Source organism: Ambystoma mexicanum, chromosome 3p, assembly GCF_040938575.1.
Source record: "Ambystoma mexicanum isolate Mex_15411 chromosome 3p, UKY_AmexF1_1, whole genome shotgun sequence".
In the NCBI taxonomy this organism is placed as follows: domain Eukaryota; kingdom Metazoa; phylum Chordata; class Amphibia; order Caudata; family Ambystomatidae; genus Ambystoma; species Ambystoma mexicanum.
The window spans coordinates 203,041,658-203,055,640 of record NC_090925.1 but is presented as its reverse complement, the minus strand read 5'-3'; the positions used below and the strand labels follow the sequence as shown (position 1 = coordinate 203,055,640).

The 13,983-nt window shown below is 47.0% G+C and overlaps 1 protein-coding gene across 1 annotated transcript in view; it reads right to left on the bottom strand.

Annotated features, from left to right (window-relative positions):
* Nucleotides 1–13,983, bottom strand: part of LRRC23 (leucine rich repeat containing 23) — a 774,543-nt gene that overhangs the window by 408,183 nt on the left and 352,377 nt on the right. The gene's annotated exons all lie outside the window — the stretch shown is intronic.

Here is a 13,983-nt window from a genome sequence, read left to right as displayed (position 1 = left end):
CAAGATGTCTGGTCTAACCAAGAGTGTTAGTAACTCTCAAGATGCCTGGACTAACGAAGAGTGCCAGAAACTCCCAAGATGCCTGGACTAACCAAGAGTGCAAGTAACGCTCAAGATAAATGTACTATCCGAGAGTGTTAGTAACTCTCATGATGCCCGGACTAACCAAGAGTGTTAGTAACTCTCAAGATGCCTGGACTAAGCGAGTGTGTTAGTAACTCCCAAGATGCCTGGACTAACGAAGAGTGCCTATAACTACCAAGATGCCTGGACTAACCAAGAGTGCTAATAACTCCCAAGATGCCTGGCCTAACCAAGAGTGCTAGTAAATCTCAAGATGCATGGACTAACCAAGAGTTCCAGTAACTCCCAGGATGCATGGACTAACCAATAGTGCCAGTACCTCCCAGGATGCATGGACTAACCAAGAGCGCTAGTAACTCCCAAGATGCCTGGACTAACCAAGAGTGCTAGTAACTCCCAAGATGCATGGACTAACGAGATTGCCAGTAACTTTCAAGATGCAAGGGCTAACCAAGAGTGCCAGTAACTCCCAAGATGAATGGACTAACGAGAGTGCCAGTAACTCTCAAGATGCATGGACTAACCAAGAGTGCCAGTAACTCCCAGGATGCATGGACTAACCAAGAGTGTCAGTAACTCCCAGGATGCATGGACTAGCCAAGAGTGCCAGTAACTCTCAAGATGCATGGACTAACCGAGAGTGTTAGCAACTCGCAAGATACCTGGACTAAGCGAGAGTACTAGTAACTTTCAAGATGCCTGGACTAACCAAGAGTGTTAGTAACGCTCAAGATGCCTGGCCAAGAGTGCTAGTAACTCTCAAGATGCCTGGACTAATGAAGAGTGCCAGTAACTCCAAAGATGCGTGGACTAACCAAGAGTGCTAATAACTCCCAAGGTGCCTGGACTAACCAAGAATGCTGGTAAATCTCAAGATGCATGGAATAACCAAGACTGCCAGTAACTCTCAGGATGCATGGACTAACCAAGAGGGCCAGTAACTCCCAGGATGCATGGACTAATCAAGAGTGCCAGTAACTCCCAGGATGCATGAACTAACCATGAGTGTCAGTAATTCTCAAGATGCATGGACTAACCAAAAGTGCTAGTAACACTCAAGATGTCTGGACTAACCATGTGTGCCAGTACCTCCCAAGATGCATGGGCTAATCAAGAGTGCTAGTAACTCCCAAGATGCCTGGACTAACCCAGAGTGTTAGTAACTCCCAAGATGCATGGACTAACGAGAGTGCCAGTAACTCTCAAGATGCATGGACTAACCAAGAGTGCCAGTAACTCCCAGGATGCATGGACTAACCAAGAGTGCCAGTAATTCTCAAGATGCATGGACTAACCAAGAGTGCTATTAACTCTCAAGATGTCTCAACTAACCATGTGTGCCAGTAACTCCCAGGATGCATGGACTAATCAAGAGTGCCAGTAACTCCCAGGACGCATGGACTAACCAAGAGTGTCAGTAATTCTCAAGATGCATGGACTAACCAAGAGTGCTAGTAACACTCAAGATGTCTGGACTAACCATGTGGGCCAGTACCTCCCTGGATGCATGGACTAACCAAGAGTGCTAGTAACTCCCACGATGCCTGGACTAACTAAGAGTGCTAGTAACTCTCAAGATGCATGGACTAACCAAGAGTGCCAGTAACTCCCAGGATGCATGGACTAACCAAGAGTGCCAGTAACTCCCAGGATGCATGCATTAACCAAGAGTGCCAGTAACTCTCAAGATGCATGGACTAACTGAGAGTGTTAGTAATCCTCAAGATGCCTGGCCAAGAGTGCTAGTAACTCTCAAGATGCCTGGACTTACCAAGAGTGCCGGTAGCTCTCAAGATGCCTGACCAAGAGTGTTAGTAACTCTCAAGATGCCTGCACTAACCATGTGTGCTAGCAACTCTCAAGATACCTGGATTAACCGAGAGTACCAGTAACTGTCAATATGCCTGGACTAACCGAGAGTGTTAGTAATGCTCAAGATGCCTGGACTACTGAGAGCGTTAGTAACTCTCAAGACGCCTGGACTAACCGAGAGTGTTAGTAACTGTCTAAATGCCTGGACTAACCGAGTGTGTTAGTAACTCTCAAGATGCCTGGACTAACCAAGAGTGTTAGTAACTGTCAAAATGCCTGGACTAACAGAGTGTGTTAGTAACTCTCAAGACACCTGGACTAACTGAGAGTGTTAGTAACTCTCAAGATGCCCGGACTAACCGAGAGTGCTACTTACTCTCAAGATGCCTGGACTAACTGTGTGTGTTAGTAGGTCTCAAGATGCCTGGACTAAACGAGAGCGTTAGTAACTCTCAAGAAGCCTGGACTAAGCAAGAGTGTTAGTAACTGTCATAATGCCTGGACTAACCGAGTGTGTTAGTAACTCTCAAGACGCCTGGACTAACTGAGAGTGTTAGTAACTCTCAAGATGCCCGGACTAACCGAGAGTGCTAGTTACTCTCAAGATACCTGGGCTAACTGTGTGTGTTAGTAACTCTCAAGATGCCTGGACTAACCGAGAGTGTTAGTAATGCTCAAGATGCCTGGACTAACCAAGAGTGTTAGTAATGCTCAAGATGCCTGGACTAACCAAGAGTGCTAGTAACTCTCATGATGCCTGGACTAACCAAGAGTGTTAGTAACTCTCAAGACGTCTGGACTTACTGAGAGTGTTAGTAACTCTCAAGATGCCTGGACTAACTGTGTGTGTTAGTAACTCTCAAGATGCCTCGACTAACCGAGAGTGTTAGTAACGCTCAAGATGCCTGGACTAACCAAGAGTGGTAGTATCGTTCAAGATGCCTGGACTATCCAAGAGTGTCAGTAACGCTCAAGGTGCATGGACTAACCGAGAGTGTTAGTAACACTCAAGATGTCTGGACTAACCATGTGTGCCAGTACCTCCCAGGATGCATGGACTAACCAAGAGTGCTAGTAACTCCCAAGATGCCTGGACTAACCAAGAGTGCTAGGAACTCCCAAGATGCATGGACTAACGAGAGTGCCAGTAACTCTCAAGATGCATGGACTAACCAAGAGTGCCAGTAACTCCCAGGATGCATTGACTAACCAAGAGTGCTAGTAATTCTCAAGATGCATGGACTTACGAAGAGTGCTAGTAACTCTCAAGATGTCTGAACTAACCATGTGTGCCAGTACCTCCCAGGATGCATGAACTACCCAAGAGTGCTAGTAACTCCCAAGATGCCTGGAATAACCAAGAGTGCTAGTAACTCCCAAGATGCATGGACTAACGAAAGTGCCAGTAACTCTCAAGATGCATGGACTAACCAAGAGTGCCAGTAACTCCAAGGATGCATGGACTAACCAAGAGTGCTAGTAATTCTCAAGATGCATGGACTTACCAAGAGTGCTAGTAACTCTCAAGATGTCTGAACTAACCATGTGTGCCATTACCTCCCAGGATGCATGAACTACCCAAGAGTGCTAGTAACTCCCAAGATGCCTGGACTAACCAAGAGTGCTAGTAACTCCCAAGATGCACGGACTAACGAGAGTGCCAGTAACTCTCAAGATGCTTGGCTAACCAAGAGTGCCAGAAACTCCCAGGATGCATGGACTAACCAAGATTGCCAGTAACTCCCAGGATGCATGGAGTAACCATGAATGCCAGTAACTCTCAAGATGCATGGACTAACCGAGAGTGTTAGTAACGCTTAAGATGCCTGGCGAAGAGTGCTAGTAACTCTCAAGACGCCTGGACTAACTGTGTGTGTGTTAGTAACTCTCAAGATGCCTGGACTAACCAAGAGAGTTAGTAACGCTCAAGAATGCTGGACTAACGAAGAGTGCTAGTAACTCTCAAGATGCCTGGGCTAACCGAGAGTGTTAGTAATGCTCAATATGCCTGGACTAACCAAGAGTGTTAGTAACTCTCAATATGCCTGGACTAACTGAGAGTGCTAGTAATTCTCAAGATGCCTGGACTAACCAAGAGTGTTAGTAGCTCTCAAGATGCCTGGACTAACGAAGAGTGCCAGTAACTCGCAAGATGTTTGGACTAACCAAGAGTGCTAATAACTCCGAAGATGCCTGGACTAACCAAGAGTGCTAGTAAATCTCAAGATGCCTGGCCTAACCAAGAGTGTTAGTAACTCTCAAGATGCCTGGACAAACTGAGAGTGCTAGTAATTCTCAAGATACCTGGTCTAACCAAGAGTGTTAGTAACTCTCAAGATGCCTGGACTAACCAAGAGTGCCAGTAACTCCCAAGATGTGTGGACTAACCAAGAGTGCTAATAACTCCGAGGATGCCTGGACTAACCAAGAGTGCTAGTAAATCTCAAGATGCATGGACTAACCAAGAGTGCCAGTAACTCCCAGGATGCATCGACTAACCAAGAGCGCCAGTAATTCTCAAGATGCATGGACAAACCAAGAGTGCTAGTAACGCTCAGGATGTCTTGACTAACCAAGAGTGTTAGTAACTCTCAAGATGCCTGGACTAACCGAGAGTGCTAGTAACTCTCAAGATGCCTGGTCTAACCAAGAGTGTTAGTAACTCTCAAGATGCCTGGACTAACGAAGAGGGCCAGTAACTCCCAAGATGCCTGGACTAACCAAGAGTGCAAGTAACGCTCAAGATAAATGTACTATCCGAGAGTGTTAGTAACTCTCACGATGCCCGGACTAACCAAGAGTGTTAATAACTCTCAAGATGCCTGGACTAAGCGAGTGTGTTAGTAACTCCCAAGATGCCTGGACTAACGAAGAGTGCCTATAACTACCGAGATGCCTGGACTAACCAAGAGTGCTAATAACTCCCAAGATGCCTTGCCTAACCAAGAGTGCTAGTAACTCCCAAGATGCATGGACTAACGAGAGTGCCAGTAACTCTCAAGATGCATGGACTAACGAGAGCGCCAGTAAATCTCAAGATGCATGGACTAACCAAGAGTGCCAGTAACTCCCAGGATGCATGGACTAACCAAGAGTGCTAATAACTCCCAAGATGCCTTGCCTAACCAAGAGTGCTAGTAACTCCCAAGATGCATGGACTAACGAGAGTGCCAGTAACTCCCAAGATGCATGGACTAACGAGAGCGCCAGTAAATCTCAAGATGCATGGACTAACCAAGAGTGCCAGTAACTCCCAGGATGCATGGACTAACCAAGAGTGCCAGTAACTCCCAGGATGCATGGCCTAGCCAAGAGTGCCAGTAACTCTCAAGATGCATGGACTAACCGAGAGTGTTAGTAATGCTCAAGATGCCTGGCCAAGAGCGCTAGTAACTCTCAAGATGCCTGGACTAACCATGTGTGCTAGCAACTCGCAAGATACCTGGACTAACCGAGAGTACTAGTAACTGTCAAGATGCCTGGACTAACCAAGAGTATTAGTAATGCTCAAGATGCCTGGCCAAGAGTGCTAGTAACTCTCATGATGCCTGGACTAACGAAGAGTGCCAGTAACTCTCAAGATGCATGGACTAACCAAGAGTGCCAGTAGCTCCCAGGATGCATGGACTAACCAAGAGTGCTAGTAATTCTCAAGATGCATGGACAAACCAAGAGTGCTAGTAACGCTCAAGATGTCTGGACTCACCAAGAGTGTTAGTAACTAGCAAGATGCCTGAACTAACCGAGAGTGCTAATAACTCTCAAGATGCCTGGTCTAACCAAGAGTGTTAGTAAATCTCAAGATGCCTGGACTAATGAAGAGTGCCAGTAACTCCCAAGATGCCTGGACTAACCAAGAGTGCAAGTAGCGCTCAAGATAAATGGAGTAACGAGAGTGCTAATAACTCCGAGGATGCCTGGACTAACCAAGAGTGCTAGTAAATCACAAGATGCATGGACTAACCAAGAGTGCCAGTAACTCCCAGGATGCATCGACTAACCAAGAGCGCCAGTAATTCTCAAGATGCATGGACAAACCAAGAGTGCTAGTAACGCTCAGGATGTCTTGACTAACCAAGAGTGTTAGTAACTCTCAAGATGCCTGGACTAACCGAGAGTGCTAGTAACTCTCAAGATGCCTGGTCTAACCAAGAGTGTTAGTAACTCTCAAGATGCCTGGACTAACGAAGAGGGCCAGTAACTCCCAAGATGCCTGGACTAACCAAGAGTGCAAGTAACGCTCAAGATAAATGTACTATCCGAGAGTGTTAGTAACTCTCACGATGCCCGGACTAACCAAGAGTGTTAATAACTCTCAAGATGCCTGGACTAAGCGAGTGTGTTAGTAACTCCCAAGATGCCTGGACTAACGAAGAGTGCCTATAACTACCGAGATGCCTGGACTAACCAAGAGTGCTAATAACTCCCAAGATGCCTTGCCTAACCAAGAGTGCTAGTAACTCCCAAGATGCATGGACTAACGAGAGTGCCAGTAACTCTCAAGATGCATGGACTAACGAGAGCGCCAGTAAATCTCAAGATGCATGGACTAACCAAGAGTGCCAGTAACTCCCAGGATGCATGGACTAACCAAGAGTGCTAATAACTCCCAAGATGCCTTGCCTAACCAAGAGTGCTAGTAACTCCCAAGATGCATGGACTAACGAGAGTGCCAGTAACTCCCAAGATGCATGGACTAACGAGAGCGCCAGTAAATCTCAAGATGCATGGACTAACCAAGAGTGCCAGTAACTCCCAGGATGCATGGACTAACCAAGAGTGCCAGTAACTCCCAGGATGCATGGCCTAGCCAAGAGTGCCAGTAACTCTCAAGATGCATGGACTAACCGAGAGTGTTAGTAATGCTCAAGATGCCTGGCCAAGAGCGCTAGTAACTCTCAAGATGCCTGGACTAACCATGTGTGCTAGCAACTCGCAAGATACCTGGACTAACCGAGAGTACTAGTAACTGTCAAGATGCCTGGACTAACCAAGAGTATTAGTAATGCTCAAGATGCCTGGCCAAGAGTGCTAGTAACTCTCATGATGCCTGGACTAACGAAGAGTGCCAGTAACTCTCAAGATGCATGGACTAACCAAGAGTGCCAGTAGCTCCCAGGATGCATGGACTAACCAAGAGTGCTAGTAATTCTCAAGATGCATTGACAAACCAAGAGTGCTAGTAACGCTCAAGATGTCTGGACTCACCAAGAGTGTTAGTAACTAGCAAGATGCCTGGACTAACCGAGAGTGCTAGTAACTCTCAAGATGCCTGGTCTAACCAAGAGTGTTAGTAAATCTCAAGATGCCTGGACTAACGAAGAGTGCCAGTAACTCCCAAGATGCCTGGACTAACCAAGAGTGCAAGTAGCGCTCAAGATAAATGGACTAACGAGAGTGCCAGTAACTCTCAAGATGCATGGACTAACCAAGAGCGCCAGTAGCTCCCAGGATGCATGGACTAACCAAGAGTGCTAGTAATTCTCAAGATCCATGGACAAACCAAGAGTGCTAGTAACGCTCAAGATGTCTGGACTCACCAAGAGTGTTAGTAACTAGCAGGATGCCTGGACTAACCGAGAGTGCTAGTAACTCTCAAGATGCCTGGTCTAACCAAGAGTGATAGTAAATCTCAAGATGCCTGGACTAACGAAGAGTGCCAGTAAATCCCAAGTTGCCTGGACTAACCAAGAGTGCAAGTAGCGCTCAAGATAAATGGACTAACCGAGAGTTTAGTAACTCTCACGATGCCCGGACTAACCAAGAGTGTTAGTAACTCTCAAGATGCCTGGACTAAGCGAGAGTGCTAGTAACTCTCAAGATGCCTGGTCTAACCAAGTGTGTTAGTAACTCCCAAGAGGCCTGGACTAACAAAGAGTGCCTGTAACTACCAAGAAGCCTGGACTAACCAAGAGTGCTAATAACTCCCAAGATGCCAGGACGAACCAAGAGTGCTAGTAAATCTCAAGATGCATGGACTAACCAAGAGTTCCAGTAATTCCCAGGATGCATGGACTAACCAAGAGTGGCAGTAACTCCCACGATGCATGGACTAACCAGGAATGCCAGTAATTCTCAAGATGCACGGATTAACCAAGAGTGCTAGTAACGCTCAAGATGTGTGGACTAACCATGTGTGCCAGCACCTCCCACGATGCATGGACTAACCAAGAGCACTCGTAACTCCCAAGATGCCTGGACTAACCAAGAGTGCTAGTAACTCCCAAGATGCATGGACTAACGAGAGTGCCAGTAACTCTCAAGATGCAAGGACTAACCAAGAGTGCCAGTAACTCCCAAGATGCATGGACTAACGAGAGCGCCAGTAACTCCCAAGATGCATGTACTAACCAAGAGTGCCAGTAACTCCCAGGATGCATGGACTAACCAAGAGTGCCAGTAACTCCCAGGATGCATGGCCTAGCCAAGAGTGCCAGTAACTCTCAAGATGCATGGACTAACCGAGAGTGTTAGTAATGCTCAAGATGCCTGGCCAAGAGCGCTAGTAACTCTCAAGATGCCTGGACTAACCATGTGTGCTAGCAACTCGCAAGATACCTGGACTAACCGAGAGTACTAGTAACTGTCAAGATGCCTGGACTAACCAAGAGTATTAGTAACGCTCAAGATGCCTGGCCAAGAGTGCTAGTAACTCTCAAGATGCCTGGACTAACGAAGAGTGCCAGTAACTCCCAGGATGCATGGACTAACCAAGAGGGCCAGTAACTCCCAGGATGCATGGACTAATCAAGAGTGCCAGTAACTCCCAGGATGCATGAACTAACCAAGAGTGTCAGTAATTCTCAAGATGCATGGACTAACCGAGAGTGGTAGCAACTCTCAAGATGCCTGGTCTAACCAAAAGTGCTAGTAACACTCAAGATGTCTGGACGAACCCATGTGTGCCAGTACCTCCCAGGATGCATGGACTAACCAAGAGTGCTAGCAACTCCCAAGATGCCTGGACTAACCAAGAGTGCTAGTAACTCCCAAGATGCATGGACTAACGAGAGTGCCAGTAACTCTCAAGATGCATGGACTAACCAAGAGTGCCAGTAACTCCCAGGATGCATGGACTAACAAAGAGTGCTAGTAATTCTTAAGATGCATGGACTTACCAAGAGTGCTAGTAACTCCCAAGATGCCTGGACTAACCGAGAGTGGTAGCAACTCTCAAGATGCCTGGTCTAACCAAAAGTGCTAGTAAATCTCAAGATGCATGGTCTAACCAAGCGTGCCAGTAACTCCCAGGATGCATGGACTAACCAAGAGTGCCAGTAACTCCCAGGATGCATATACTAATCAAGAGTGCCAGTAACTCCCAGGATGTATGGACTAACCAAGAGTGCCAGTAATTCTCAAGATGCATGGACTAACCAAGAGTGCTAGTAACGCTCAAGATGTCTGGACTAACCATGTGTGCCACTTCCTCCCAGGGTGCATGGACTAACCAAGAGCGCTAGTAACTCCCAAGATGCCTGGACTAACCAAGAGTGCTAGTAACTCCCAAGATGCATGGACTAACAAGAGTGCCAGTAACTCTCAAGATGCATGGACTAACCAAGAGTGCCAGTAACTCCCAGGATGCATGGACTAACCAAGAGTGCCAGTAACTCCCAGGATGCATGGACTAGCCAAGAGTGCCAGTAATTCTCAAGATGCATGGACTAACCGAGAGTGTTAGTAATGCTCAAGATGCCAGGCCAAGAGCGCTAGTAACTCTCAAGATGCCTGTACTAACCAAAAGTGCCAGTAGCTCTCAAGATGCCTGACCAAGAGTGTTAGTAACTCTCAAGATGCCTGGACTAACCATGTGTGCTAGCAACTCTCAAGGTACCTGGACTAACCGAGAGTACTAGTAACTGTCAAGATGCCTGGACTAACCAAGAGTGTTAGTAATGTTCAAGAGGCCTGGTCAAGAGTGGTAGTAACTCTCAAGATGCCACTAACGAAGAGTGCCAGTAACATCCAAGATGCGTGGACTAACCAAGAGTGATAATAACTCCCAAGGTGCCTGGACTAACCAAGAGCGCTAGTAACTCTCAAGATGCCTGGACTAACCATGTGTGCTAGCAACTCGCAAGATACCTGGACTAACCGAGAGTACTAGTAACTGTCAAGATGCCTGGACTAACCAAGAGTATTAGTAACGCTCAAGATGCCTGGCCAAGAGTGTTAGTAACTCTCAAGATACCTGGACTAACGAAGAGTGCCAGTAACTCCCAGGATGTGCGGACTAACCAAGAGCGCTAATAACTCCAAAGAAGCCTGGACTAACCAAGAGTGCTAGTAAATCTCAAGATGCATGGACTAACCAAGAGTTCCAGTAACTCCCAGGATGCATGGACTAACCAAGAGTGCAAGTAGCGCTCAAGATAAATGGACTAACCGAGAGTTTAGTAACTCTCACGATGCCCGGACTAACCAAGAGTGTTAGTAACTCTCAAGATGCCTGGACTAAGCGAGAGTGCTAGTAACTCTCGATATGCCTCGTCTAACCAAGTGTTTTAGTAACTCCCAAGAGGCCTGGACTAACAAAGAGTGCCTGTAACTACCAAGATGCCTGGACTAACCAAGAGTGCTAATAACTCCCAAGATGCCTGGACGAACCAAGAGTGCTAGTAACTCCCAAGATGCATGGACTAACGAGAGTGCCAGTAACTCTCAAGATGCAAGGACTAACCAAGAGTGCCAGTAACTCCCAAGATGCATGGACTAACGAGAGCGCCAGTAACTCTCAAGATGCATGGACTAACCAAGAGTGCCAGTAACTCCCAGGATGCATGGACTAACCAAGAGTGCCAGTAACTCCCAGGATGCATGGCCTAGCCAAGAGTGCCAGTAACTCTCAAGATGCATGGACTAACCAAGAGTGTTAGTAATGCTCAAGATGCCTGGCCAAGAGCGCTAGTAACTCTCAAGATGCCTGGACTAACCATGTGTGCTAGCAACTCGCAAGTTACCTGGACTAACCGAGAGTACTAGTAACTGTCAAGATGCCTGGACTAACCAAGAGTATTAGTAACGCTCAAGATGCCTGGCCAAGAGTGCTAGTAACTCTCATGATGCCTGGACTAACGAAGAGTGCCAGTAACTCTCAAGATGCATGGACTAACCAAGAGTGCCAGTAGCTCCCAGGATGCATGGACTAACCAAGAGTGCTAGTAATTCTCAAGATGCATGGACAAACCAAGAGTGCTAGTAACGCTCAAGATGTCTGGACTCACCAAGAGTGTTAGTAACTAGCAAGATGCCTGGACTAACCGAGAGTGCTAGTAACTCAAGATGCCTGGTCTAACCAAGAGTGTTAGTAAATCTCAAGATGCCTGGACCAATGAAGAGTGGCAGTAACTCCCAAGATGCCTGGACTAACCAAGAGTGCAAGTAGCGCTCAAGATAAATGGACTAACGAGAGTGCCAGTAACTCTCAAGATGCATGGACTAACCAAGAGTGCCAGTAGCTCCCAGGATGCATGGACTAACCAAGAGTGCTAGTAATTCTCAAGATGCATGGACAAACCAAGAGTGCTAGTAACGCTCAAGATGTCTGGACTCACCAAGAGTGTTAGTAACTAGCAAGATGCCTGGACTAACCGAGAGTGCTAATAACTCTCAAGATGCCTGGTCTAACCAAGAGTGTTAGTGACTCCCAAGATGCCTGGACTAACCAAGAGTGCAAGTAGCGCTCAAGATAAATGGACTAACCGAGAGTTTAGTAACTCTCACGATGCCCGGACTAACCAAGAGTGTTAGTAACTCTCAAGATGCCTGCACTAAGCGAGAATGCTAGTAACTCTCAAGATGCCTGGTCTAACCAAGTGTGTTAGTAACTCCCAAGAGGCCTGGACTAACAAAGAGTGCCTGTAACTACCAAGATGCCTGGACTAACCAAGAGTGCTAATAACTCCCAAGATGCCTGGACGAACCAAGAGTGCTAGTAAATCTCAAGATGTATGGACTAACCAAGAGTTCCAGTAATTCCCAGGATGCATGGACTAACCAAAAGTGGCAGTAACTCCCAGGATGCATGGACTAACCAAGAATGCCAGTAATTCTCAAGATGCACGGATTAACCAAGAGTGCTAGTAACGCTCAAGATGTGTGGACTAACCATGTGTGCCAGCATCTCCCAGGATGCATGGACTAACCAAGAGCACTAGTAACTCCCAAGATGCCTGGACTAACCAAGAGTGCTAGTAACTCCCAAGATGCATGGACTAACGAGAGTTCCAGTAACTCTCAAGATGCAAGGACTAACCAAGAGTGCCAGTAACTCCCAAGATGCATGGACTAACGAGAGCGCCAGTAACTCCCAAGATGCATGGACTAACCAAGAGTGCCAGTAACTCCCAGGATGCATGGACTAACCAAGAGTGCCAGTAACTCCCAGGATGCATGGCCTAGCCAAGAGTGCCAGTAACTCTCAAGATGCATGGACTAACCAAGAGTGTTAGTAATGCTCAACATGCCTGGCCAAGAGCGCTAGTAACTCTCAAGATGCCAGGACTAACCATGTGTGCTAGCAACTCACAAGATACCTGGACTAACCGAGAGTACTAGTAACTGTCAAGATGCCTGGACTAACCAAGAGTATTAGTAACACTCAAGATGCCTGGCCAAGAGTGCTAGTAACTCTCAAGATGCCTGGACTAACGAAGAGTGCCAGTACCTCCCAGGATGCATGGACTAACCAAGAGGGCCAGTAACTCCCAGGATGCATGGACTAATCAAGAGTGCCAGTAACTCCCAGGATGCATGGACTAACCAAGAGTGTCAGTAATTCTCAAGATGCATGGACTAACCAAGAGTGCTAGTAACACTCAAGATGTCTGGACGAACCCATGTGTGCCAGTACCTCCCAGGATGCATGGACTAACCAAGAGTGCTAGCAACTCCCAAGATGCCTGGACTAACCAAGAGTGCTAGTAACTCCCAAAATGCATGGACTAACGAGATTGCCAGTAACTCTCAAGATGCATGGACTAACCAAGAGTGCCAGTAACTCCCAGGATGCATGGACTAACAAAGAGTGCTAGTAATTCTCAAGATGCATGGACTTACCAAGAGTGCTAGTAACTCCCAAGATGCCTGGACTAACCGAGAGTGGTAGCAACTCTCAAGATGCCTGGTCTAACCTAGAGTGCTAGTAAATCTCAAGATGCATGGTCTAACCAAGAGTGCCAGTAACTCCCAGGATGCATGGACTAACCCAGAGTTCCAGTAACTCCCAGGATGCATGGACTAATCAAGAGTGCCAGTAACTCCCAGGATGTATGGACTAACCAAGAGTGCCAGTAATTCTCAAGATGCATGGACTAACCAAGAGTGCTAGTAACGCTCAAGATGTCTGGACTAACCATGTGTGCCACTACCTCCCAGGGTGCATGGACTAACCAAGAGCGCTAGTAACTCCCAAGATGCCTGGACTAACCAAGAGTGCTAGTAACTCCCAAGATGCATGGACTAACAAGAGTGCCAGTAACTCTCAAGATGCATGGACTAACCAAGAGTGCCAGTAACTCCCAGGATGCATGGACTAACCAAGAGTGCCAGTAACTCCCAGGATGCATGGACTAGCCAAGAGTGCCAGTAACTCTCAAGATGCATGGACTAACCGAGAGTGTTAGTAATACTCAAGATGCCAGGCCAAGAGCGCTAGTAACTCTCAAGATGCCTGGACTAACCAAGAGTGCCAGTAGCTCTCGAGATGCCTGACCAAGAGTTTTAGTAACTCTCAAGATGCTCTCACATGTGTGCTAGCAACTCTCAAGGTACCTGGACTAACCGAGAGTACTAGTAACTGTCAAGATGCCTGGACTAACCAAGAGTGTTAGTAATGTTCAAGAGGCCTGGTCAAGAGTGGTAGTAACTCTCAAGATGCCACTAACGAAGAGTGCCAGTAACTTCCAAGATGCGTGGACTAACCAAGAGTGCTAATAACTCCCAAGGTGCCTGGACTAACCAAGAGCGCTAGTAACTCTCAAGATACCTGGACTAACCATGTGTGCTAGCAACAAGCAAGATACGTGGACTAACCGAGAGTACTAGTAACTGTCAAGATGCCTGGACTAACCAAGAGTATTAGTA